This window comes from Balaenoptera musculus, chromosome 15, assembly GCF_009873245.2.
Source record: "Balaenoptera musculus isolate JJ_BM4_2016_0621 chromosome 15, mBalMus1.pri.v3, whole genome shotgun sequence".
NCBI lineage: Eukaryota > Metazoa > Chordata > Mammalia > Artiodactyla > Balaenopteridae > Balaenoptera > Balaenoptera musculus.
Genome location: NC_045799.1, coordinates 27,414,200 through 27,424,246, shown reverse-complemented (window position 1 = coordinate 27,424,246; position 10,047 = coordinate 27,414,200). Strand labels below are relative to the sequence as shown.

Below are 10,047 nucleotides of genomic sequence, written 5' to 3'. Positions count from 1 at the left end.
AGAGCTGCTGGCTGGGATCCCTGCCCAGCCTCTGCTGCAAGCAAGAATGTGGTCCACCAAGATCTGAGCACTGGTTGCTGTAAGCCCTGCCTCCCTTCTCCATCTCTATCTGATCCCCTGTAGTCAAGCTCTGCAGATTTCCTCTGTGATCTGCTTATCTCTGCTGGGATAGTAGAGTGATGACTATCCCTCTACTATCCCAGCAGAAAACTAGAGTGTTACTGTCTGAGGAGGCTAATACAAAGAGTGTCTGGTTAGAGGCACAGGGGACACAATGCCAGTTGAGAGCAAGGGTATCATACTGAACCCAAGAGAGTCAAGTAAAATTTTATGTATTTGAAGTTAAAACCCAGCTTTCTTTTCCATCTCAGCCTTGAGGATAGTGACAGGCAAACGTATACCTTCTGAGCGGGATTGTGGAGGATCTTCCCAGGGAAATTGGCACAATCTCAGAGAAAAAACCTGAAGACACAGATACCGTGTTTCTTAATCTGTTCAGGCTGCTATAACAAACTACCACAGACTGGGTGGTTTAAACAATAAACATTTATTTCTCACAGTTCTGGAGCCTGGGAGGTCCAAGATCAATGCATCAGCAGATTCAGAATCTGGTTCATAGATGGTCTTCTCACAGTGTCTTCACTTGGCAGAAGGGGCAAGAGAGTTCTTTGGGGTCTCTTTTAGAAGAGTACTAACCTCATTCATAAGGGATCTACCCTCATGACCTAATCACCTCCTTAAAGGCCCTGCCCCCTAATACTATCACACTGGAGGTTGGGACTTCAATATATGAATTTAGAGGGGGGACACATTCAATGTATCAGGATTGTAGAGGATTCTTCCCAGGGAAATCTGACCAGTGCAAGAGAGAAACCATGAAACAAGAACAGGATGCTATTTTTTAAAGAAGAAAAAGAAGGAATGAGAAAAAAACTTTAGAGAATCAACATACAAATAAATGTCTAGAGATAAGAATAAAATGACAGAGAAAAAAGCAACGGAGAAAAATATAAGAAAATTAGAAAGTCAGGGAATAGTACATTTGAAAAATAAGAATTCCAGAATAGGGAACAGGAAAACAAAGGGCGGGAAATCATCAAAGAAATAAGTCAAGGAAAAAAATGTCCTAGAATTCAAGTTCATGAGTTTCCAGATTGACAGGGCCCATTGAGTACTCAGCAGAAAGACAGTGGAGTAATGCCTTCAAAATTCAGAGAGAAAAACACTTCCAATATGGAATGAGCAACCAAACTACTAACCAAGTGTGAGATTAGTACATGAAGTCAGACATTTTCAGGAAGCTACCAGGAGATGCTCTGCCAAAATAAAGGAGTATAACAAGAAAGACCTTGAATCCAAAAAGCAGGGCATTCATCCAGGAGAAAATCAAAGAGAACCCCAGGATGATGTAAATGGAGATCCAGGATGGCAGCAGGTCACCAGATATAGAATCAACCCATTCACAGTAGAGCAGGTCCAAGTGCCCAGGGAGAGAGGCTGCCAGGAAGATAAAATTGATGAAATAAATACCTAATGATTCTGAAAGTATTCAAAAGAGATGAAAGACAGCTAAATTCTCATCTTTCGTAGCAGGAATTCAATGGATAATACCTGAAACTGAAAAAAGAAATAATAAGTAGCAATACAAGTAAGCATATTACTTATAGATATGGAAATAGAATCCAAAGAAACAAACAAAAGATGTGAAAGTGGTTTTCTTTGGTGAGCAAGAAATGGAGAAAGAGAAATGTGTGACTCCTATATTTTATTATAATTTCTTATTCAAAGTTGACTCAAAATCACGTGGATGAATGTTTTGGGTTTTGTTTTTAGTTTAAATAAATTGAATTTTTAAAATCATGTGGATGTATGACTATGATGAAAATTTAAACTAAATATAAAAAAGAGAGAAACAATGGAGTGAGAATTAGGCCTGGGGATTAATTTCCCTGCTTAACAGTTTCTATAACAATCCCAGAAAATAGGACCCCATTATAATGCCGTCTACCCCCAGTTTTCTATTAGAGAGATTCAAATAAATACAATATGCATTTGTATTAATATTCATGATTGTCCAGGTGGCAGGGAGTTATTTGCAAGCCTATATTCAGGCTAGTATGTAATCCCATCACCTTCTCATGTTAGTTATGTAACTGGCATTGGGTAAATCACTTCAACAGCCTGAGCCTCAGTTTCCCCAAACATAAAATAAAAGTAATGACAGTATCTACCTCTCAGGTTAGTTAAAAGGAATAGGTGAGGCAGTAGGTATATACCTAGAACATAGTAGGTCCAGTTTCCTCTCCAACATATACCTCCTTACCCACTTCCTCTTCTCCTGGATTTTGCTTAGGTATACTAAGAAACAAACACAGAAGTCAGCCAAAATTCTTTTAATAAAACTCAAGAATCTGCTGAGGTCAGACTCAGGGCAGGGTTATCCTCATTTTTGTGCCCTCGAGCTTCAAGCATTAATTAACTTTGGCGATATATTTGGCTGGAACTTGGGCTTCACACAGCACAGTTTACCGCTCATGCAGAAAACATAGACTTTTTCATTCTTGGACATTTGTCATGGCAGGAGCCACGAAGATTCCAGCATTTGTCAGTGCTGCCTGATACAAAGAGAAAAAAAGAAGTAAGACAAGATCAGTCCTGTGGGGAAATAGGTCCTGGAAATAGCCAGGCAGAAAAAGGGGAACCACTGAAAATACAGGGTCACCCCTAGATTTATATAGTGGTGGTATAATCTCACATTCTTTCTGGACACTCCATCCCAATCCCAGCCCTTCTTGAATGTTCCTTCTCACAGATTCAGTGGGTTATAATTGTTAGGAGCATGGACTGTTAGAACTCATAGAGCTGGTCTACACCACAAGCCAACTGGAAGACCTCGAGCAGGTTACTTCCCTTCTCAGATCATCAATTTCCTCTTTTCTAAAAAGAAGGTATAGAACCTGTCTCAAAGTGTTGTTGTGGGGATTAAATGAAATAGTGTATAAAGATACAAGCATTAAATAAATTCAGATATGACATGAGAGGACCTCAGAAACAATTATAAATTTTAAAAATCATTTCATAAGTAAAGATTAAACTAGAAAGAACATGTGATCAAATAAATGCAACAAATAATGGCTTATAAGAAATACAGGGTGATGAAGAGGATGTGTTAATCAAAAAGAAAGAGATGAAAAGGAATAAATAGAAAGTTACAGATATTCATGACAGGCAAAAGAAATTTAACATACAAATAACAGGAACTACCAAAGAAGAAAACAAAATCAAGGGAACAGAGCAAACACTACAAACTATGTTCAAAAATTTTTCCTAAAATAGAAAAAGATTTGAAAACATGTACTGCAAGAGTATACAGCATACCTGAAAATATTGACCCAAGACAGGATATATTCTAGTAAAATTACTGGACATCAAAGAAAAAATGCTTTGGGCATTTAGGGCCCCAAAATACAAGATGACATAAGGGAAAGAAAATTAATCTATACTTAGACTTTTTAACAGCAATGCTTTATGCCAGAAAAAATGGTGTCACATATTTAAGATATTCAAGGAAAAGAAAATGTTATATCCAGCAAAGCTGACTTCGAAATACAAAGGACAAAAACTAGTGTCAACATACTGAAACTCAGGCAATATTGTTCCCATGAGCCTTTCCTAAGGAATCTAATACGGAAAGAGCTTTAGACAACCAAATGAGAGGGGCATTGACACAGGACTAGTAATGAACACTAAATATAGTTACTCATAGAATTATAATTAGGGTTTAAAAGAAGAGAGAAGAGTATGTAATGGATACATGTTCTGACAATATAGAGACAGTACAATACAAAAATGGGAGAATAATGGTAAAAGCCTACACAGAAATTTTAACTAGTTTGAGTAATCATGTTATTCTGGTAGTACTGGTTTTATTATATTGAAAATATTGTATATGTGATGAGGGAGAAATCAAATGAGTAATTATGGGATATTCTATCATCCTCTGTGACCTTGAGAACCAGAATTCTCAGTACAAGGAAAAAGAATACTGATTTCAACAGATATGAGAGTATAAAGAAGATGTGGTGTTTATAAATAATGAAATACTACTCAGCCACAAAAAAAAGAGTGGAATTTTGTCATTTGCAACAACATGGAATGACTTGGAGGGTATTATGCTAAGTGAAATAATAAATCTAAAAAATAAAACAAACTAGTGAATATAACGAAAAAGAAACTGATTCACAGATATAGAGGACAAACTACCCGTGGGAAGAGGGACCTGAGGAGGGCAAGATAGAGGCAGGCAATTAAGTGGCACAAACTACTATGTATAAAATAAATAAGCTACAGCATTATATTGTACAGCACAGGGAATATGGTCAATATTTTATAATAACTTTAAATGGAATATAGCCTTTAAAAATTGTGAATCACTGTCATACACCTGAAACTTATATAATATTGTACATCAACTATACTTCTATTTTTTAAAATTCTGATGTGATATAGAAATTGTCCTGAATTTGTGTTCTGAATTTGAATTGGAAGTACCAGTATAAACCCACAAATATCAATATTTTATTTCTAAATATGTGGATGGATGGATAGATGGATGAATGGACAGATGGATGGATGGATAGAATTTTTTCCAGCTCTATCACTGAAAAAGCCTAGAAGTGTTGACCAACTAATAGAAATTTGTATTCCTAGCACCCATACTAAATACCATTTCCCACTAAGATGAAAGAAACCAAGACTTTTGGTGATATGGTTTATTCCAGTTCTTGGGCAAGACATTGTAAGATGAGCCTAAAAACATTCTGTCATACCAGGAGCTAAATTAAAGAGATTCCCATTGGTCAAGAATAGGAAAATTTGTGCTTCAGTAGGAGTAATTGCAATAGATTGGACATGTGGCTTAGAACCATGAGTTCAAAATAATATTTAGAAAAATAATAATAATATTTAGGAAAAACAAATTACTCAGCCTCAGAGGCTGACAGAAAATGAATTCAGTATTTTGCAAACTGATAAGCAAAGATAGAGTCAAGCATTTGTCCTTCCTCTCCTCTCTGAATTCTCTAAACCCCAAAGTAACCAAATAGTAGATGAAGGGAAACATCTCTTTTATAAGTAGTTCAGCTAATAAATGAACGTTCTTCCCAACGTATCTGCATGTCTCACCCCCTCACTTCTTTCAAGTCTTTGTTCAAATTTGTTTCAGTGACGCATCCCCTTACATCCCTTTTTAAATTGCACATCCACCTCCCCTGATACTTGCTATTCCCTTCCTTGCTTACTCTGTTCATTGCCTCCCCCAAGAGAATGTACGCTTCAAGAGGACAGGGATTTTGGTTGGTTGGTTGGTTGGTTGGTTCACTGCTCTACCTCCAGCAACTATCACAATGCCTGACACATGGAATGCACTCAGCAATATTTATTGAATAAGTGAATTGTTTAACTAAGTAATGACATAGCTACTGGCCCCTAAATCCAGCTGCCATCATGGGAAGGAGAAAGGGAGGGGTAAAAAGAGAAACACTGAAAGACTAAACATTTATCCAAAGCAGAATGAATTAATCTAAGAGACTGTTTCAAACCAGAAAAGATGGATAAAATTATCTGCTGAGTTTACATACAGCCCCTGTGCCCTTTCCAACCTCCAGCTTTCCCACCAACAGGATGAAAGTTCCTGAGAAAGCTCAGATGAATTGTAAAAAATAGAAAAGATACAGTTGTTGCACACTAAAATTTCAGTGTATTCAGTGTTGACCCCTAAACCTCATATATTATTTCAAACTGAGAAGTGAGTAAATTAGAACCCAGAGCAGCCAAGTGGTTTGTTGGGGTTCACAGAACTAACAAACAATGGAGCAGGTTCTAACTGACCCAGGATTTGGAGATTCTTCTCTCCTCCCCAGGCGAATGGTGTTTCACTTATGTGTTTACCATGAGCAGACACAGGTGTGAGTCCAGAGTGTTCTCAAGCAATCCCCCCACGTCCTGACACTATGGAAAGGTTAAAGAGATATCTGGAGGGTGGTGGGGGTGGAAGCGTCTGTCAGATGAGAAGGAGGGAGTGGTGCTAGCACCTTGGGCTGGGCAAGTTTGATGAGGGCCTGTCTCTACTTAAAACTTTTCCATGGCTCCAATATAGGGGCTGGCACAGAGAGGCAACAGTAATTATGAGATTCTGTCTCACTTAAGGCAGGTGTGAATAGTGCAAAATCCAAGTGGGTTCAGGGATATTGTAAGAAAAGTTTTGCCTCCCTTCTTTCCTGCTTCCCCTGCCCTCCCCCACTCCTCTTCACACGTCAGACTTCCTGCCCTTGACCCCTGGAGCCTACCAAAGAGAGGGGATTTGGGGGCACTGAGGGAAAATTCTGGAGGGTTAACCTCTTTCCCAGATGAATGGTTTTTCACATTGCTACCTCCCAAACCCTGGAGTGTCCCAACCAAGACCCACTCTCCACCCCTCCATCTCTCCCCTGAAAAGATCTAGGTTACCTGGAATGACCTGGGAAAAGAGCACCAGTGCAGCCAAAGTTAGCAAAAAGTCTTCATGACTTTAGGTAGCCCCAAGGAGTAGTCTCAGTTCTGATGAGGAGATACGCAAATGAAGAAGAGCTCTGGACCCGCTGTAATCAACTAGGACACATGTCACATACATGTGCTCTCAGCTGCCCATGGGTACAATCGGCTCTGGAACAGCCTGCCTCCCTCAGACTTCTCAGTTACTATCCCAACGCCCATGCATCCACAGTTGGACCACATACTCTGAACTGATATGCCTCCCTTTATCCACTTCCACCTTTTAAGGGACAGCAGAGAGAAATCATATAAGCCACAGGGATTTTTAAAAATAAATGTCAGCCCTTGTTATAACTTAATCTAAAATCCTCCAAGACTCCATGTTACACATTGAAAAATATATATATAGTCTTTATTATGCTCTATAAAGTCCTACACTATCTGTTCTAGAGATACACCATTATCGTGGTTTTAATGTAAGTTGAGCAAACTCCTTTCTTCAAATGTAATTTTCCAGTTTGGGAGTGGAGGAGTAGAGAAGGGAAAACATTCATTCAGACCTTAGGAAGAATATGTCTATCTAATCTTTTCTCTCTAAGACAAGAGACCCAACTGCCTGAAATGCTCAGTTTCAGGAAGGATTTTGGCATTGAGGGTGAGAGAGGGAAGAGTTGAAAATATTCAGCAACATGTGCTGGCTGTGCCACTCACTTGCTATGTGACTTTAGGAGAGTCACTTTCCCTCCCTGGACTTTAATCTCACCAATGAGCAGATTGGAACAAATGGGCTATAGAGATCAACCCAATCCTTATATGCTATGATTCTCTGGATGCTGAAAATGCACAGAAAATGGAATGCTGCAGAACTCCAAGTTTTCACCACCAACACAGGCCAGGCTGATTGAGTTTACACCTAAGGATTCCTACTGCTGCCCTCATCAGGTTCCAACTCTCTTTACACACTGGGGTCATAGGCCTCTTCCCTAGGTACATATATATTATATGTTATTTGGTACTTGCAAACAACAGTCCCACTTTGGGCCCGCTCCTTGTAGAGTCAGTGCACAAATATTTGCTCTGGTTATTACAAAGGCTTAAGTTCTCTCCAGGATCCTTGAATGGGTTTCACCACACCAGGTTGTTTCAGGAGTGAGATCCGTGGTATACTAATAAGTGAACATAGGAGACCCTGTTCTTACATGGTAAGACCCTATTTCCAGTTAAGTCACATTCTCAGGTACTTGGGGTTAGAATTTGAATATATTTTGGTGAGGGGACACAATTCAACCCACAACAGGTGTTTTTTTTAAAATTCCTATTATGACTTATATTCTGAAAACTATAAGACATTGATGAAAGAAATTGAAGATGACACAAACAAATAGAAAGATATATCATTCTCCTGAATTAGAAGAATTAATATTGTTGAATGACCATGTTACCCAAGGCAATATACAGATTCAATGTAATTGCTATCAAAACACCAATGGCAGCCTTTATCACCTTCTGAGATGGCCCACACTCTGTCTGTGGAGTGTTTTTCTCCCAAGGCCACTCTCGCCTTCAGAGTTGGCCCACACTCTGTCTGTGGAGTGTTTCTCTCTAAATAAATCCACTTCTTATCTATCAAAAAAAAAAAAAAAAAAGATGGCATGTTTCACAGAACTACAAAAAATAATTTTTAAATTTGTATGGAAATAAAAATGACCCCAAATAGCCAAAGCAATCTTGAGAAAAAAGAGCAAAACTATGGGAATCATGCTCTCTGATTTCAAACTATACTACAAAGCTACAGTAATCAAAACCATATGGTATGGGCACAAAAACAGACACATAGATCAATGGAACAGAATAGAGAGCCCAGAAATAAACTCATGCTTATATGGTCAATTAATCTACAACAGAAGAGACAAGGATATACAATGGATAAAAGACAGTCTCTTCAATAACTGGTGTTGGGGAAACTGGACAGCTACATGCAAAATAATCAAGCCATGTTCTCACATCACACACTCTCAGAAATTAAAAATATGATAGCATAAAATGGAAAAAAAATTAATAAAAAGGTTGGAAGATAAATTTGTTTAAAATTTCTCAGAAACTAGAGGGGAAAAATTCAAATGATTTGCACATTTATGTTCCTAAGTGAGATTAGCCCTCCTAATCCAGTCCTCTTCAGGCTTTGAGTCAAGTTATGCTAGCCCCCCCAAAAAACAATGGATAAGGAAATACTCCCTTTTTATTCTTCCTGGGATAAATTGTGTAAACAAATTTTTGTTATTATTTTTTATTACTTTTTCCATAAAATAATAAGTGTTTGGTAGAACTTGCACTTCTGACCAAGATGGAGCAACAGGAACTATATTGACTCTCCCACCTGAAACAATTAAATAACCAGACAAATTATATGAATCAATAACTTTTGAAACATTGAACACTGGGTAACAAAAGACAGTGATACTTAAGATGTGATAGATAAACAAGGTGAGCCCCAAGATTGCTCCACCTTACTGCCTTGAGAGAAATTCCAAACCATGACACAGGGAGAAAGGAAGACAGGTGGTGCCTGATGTCTCCCAATGTTGAAAAGAAAAAATGGGGAATCCAGTGAGATCAAAGCAGATAGAGTTTTCAGGACAGAACACTAGACAGGAGAGAGGTGTCCAGAGAGAAATCTCCAGACACCGGCCAAGGATCCTCAAGTCTTCAGCTCAATAATTACCAGAGTATGTGTGTTAGAAAACCACCCAATCCTGGGCCATTTAAAAGGTAACAACCCTTGGAATTCACATAGGGCTAGAAATCATTCTGGCTCCAAATCACCAGAATGGCAAACCTTATGATTTACAGAATATCAGATAGAGTATTCAGAAGGGTTTTGTCTTAGTGCTGAGAGAAATTTAACCCTACACTAAAATATACGTTTTAAAAATCCAAAATCATACAACTTAACTGCATCCCAGAATAAAGTTCAGAAATATTTGTAATAATACAAAAATATCCCTGACCCAAAAAGTAAAAAACACAATGTCTAGCATCCAATCAAAAATTACCAGGGACATAAAGAAGCAGAAAACTCTAACCCTTAAAGAGGAAAAATATCAACCAATAGAAACAGACCTAGAAATAATACAGATAACAGAATTAGAAATGATAATAAAATTGTTATAACTGTATTCTATATTTTCATGAAGATAGAGGAAAGATTAAACATGTTAAGTAGAGGTATAAAAAAATACCCAAATCATCAACTATACTCCAAAAAAAAATTTTTTTAATAAAATAAAATACCCAAATCTAACCTGATGTTAATTAGGTCAAGTTGGTTGATAGTGATTTTGACTATCTCTATCCTTACTAATATTTTCATAATGATAAAGGAGTCAATTCATCAAAAGAATGTAAAATACTAAACATTATGCACCATAAAATATATCTTCAAAATATGTGAAGCAAAAACTAATAGAACTACAAAGAATAAGATCTTAATTTCATTGATATTTTCTATCATTTTTA

The 10,047-nt window shown here is 37.6% G+C and overlaps 1 long non-coding RNA gene across 1 annotated transcript; it reads right to left on the bottom strand.

Annotated features, from left to right (window-relative positions):
• Positions 1-2,378: 2,378 nt before the first annotated feature.
• On the bottom strand, positions 2,379-6,618 carry LOC118881934. Its single transcript, XR_005016633.1, has 2 exons — positions 6,508-6,618; positions 2,379-2,615 (listed from the first exon to the last, which is right to left on the bottom strand). It is a non-coding gene; the product is annotated as an uncharacterized LOC118881934 (long non-coding RNA).
• Positions 6,619-10,047: the final 3,429 nt, after the last annotated feature.